We start from the raw sequence: 1166 nt of genomic DNA on the forward strand, positions 1-1166 counted from the left end.
GATGAGTGGTTGGAGAGCTGCCAGGCAGAGAAGGACCTGGGAGTGATAGTGGACAGTCGGCTGAATATGAGCCAGCAGTGTGCTCAGGTGGCCAAGAAGGCCAACGGCATCCTGGCTTGTATCAGAAATAGTGTGACCAGCAGGGCTAGGGAGGTGATCGTCCCCCTGTACTCGGCTCTGGTGAGGCCGCACCTCGAGTACTATGTTCAGTTTTGGGCCCCTCGCTACAAGAAGGACATCGAGGTGCTTGAGCGGGTCCAAAGAAGGGCGACGAAGCTGGTGAGGGGCCTGGAGAACAAGTCCTACGAGGAGCGGCTGAAGGAGCTGGGCTTATTCAGCCTGGAGAAGAGGAGGCTCAGGGGCGACCTTATCGCTCTCTACAGATACCTTAAAGGAGGCTGTAGCGAGGTGGGGGTTGGTCTGTTCTCCCACGTGCCTGGTGACAGGACAAGGGGGAATGGGCTAAAGTTGCACCAGGGGAGTTTTAGGTCAGATGTTAGGAAGAGCTTCTTTACTGAAAGGGTTGTGAGGCATTGGAACAGGCTGCCCAGGGAGGTGGTGGAGTCACCATCCCTGGAAGTCTTCAAAAGACGTTTAGATGTAGAGCTTAGGGATATGGTTTAGTGGGGACTGTTAGTGTTAGGTTAGAGGTTGGACTCGATGATCTTGAGGTCTCTTCCAACCTAGAAATTCTGTGATTCTGTGATTCTGTGATGTACCGAGAGAGAGTGGTTAAGTTATGGAATACATTGAGGAACCTTATTGGAGTGAGGATGTAAAAGCTAGAGATCCCATAGAATTTGTGCTTGTAGCACTGTTTATTATGCTTAAAAGTGCATTTGGTCATATTACATGCTATCCATCAGATAATAATACATAGCTAAAACTTACCTTAGACCATTCATTAGAACAAGAAAAGAAGACAAAACTTGTTAGAGTGTGGAAATTTGTGACTCCGACTGAAAAGAGAACTAGGTTGAGAGTGATTTATGCATATCCGTAGTTACTCTGCACAGTCTGACACCTTAACAGTGCCATCTGAGAGACAGTCTTTCATCACTTGATCTATTCAGGGGGAAGTCATATTTCTACCTTCTTAAAAAAAACTTTTAAAGACTTAAAAAAAAAAAAAAAAAAAAAAAAAAAAGATGAGAGTGATGCTATGT

The 1166-nt window shown here is 46.1% G+C and overlaps 1 protein-coding gene across 23 annotated transcripts in view; it reads left to right on the forward strand.

Annotated features, from left to right (window-relative positions):
* ERC2 (ELKS/RAB6-interacting/CAST family member 2) overlaps positions 1-1166 on the forward strand; it is a 537199-nt gene that overhangs the window by 72259 nt on the left and 463774 nt on the right. The gene's annotated exons all lie outside the window — the stretch shown is intronic.

This window comes from Oxyura jamaicensis, chromosome 12 (genome assembly GCF_011077185.1).
Source record: "Oxyura jamaicensis isolate SHBP4307 breed ruddy duck chromosome 12, BPBGC_Ojam_1.0, whole genome shotgun sequence".
NCBI lineage: Eukaryota > Metazoa > Chordata > Aves > Anseriformes > Anatidae > Oxyura > Oxyura jamaicensis.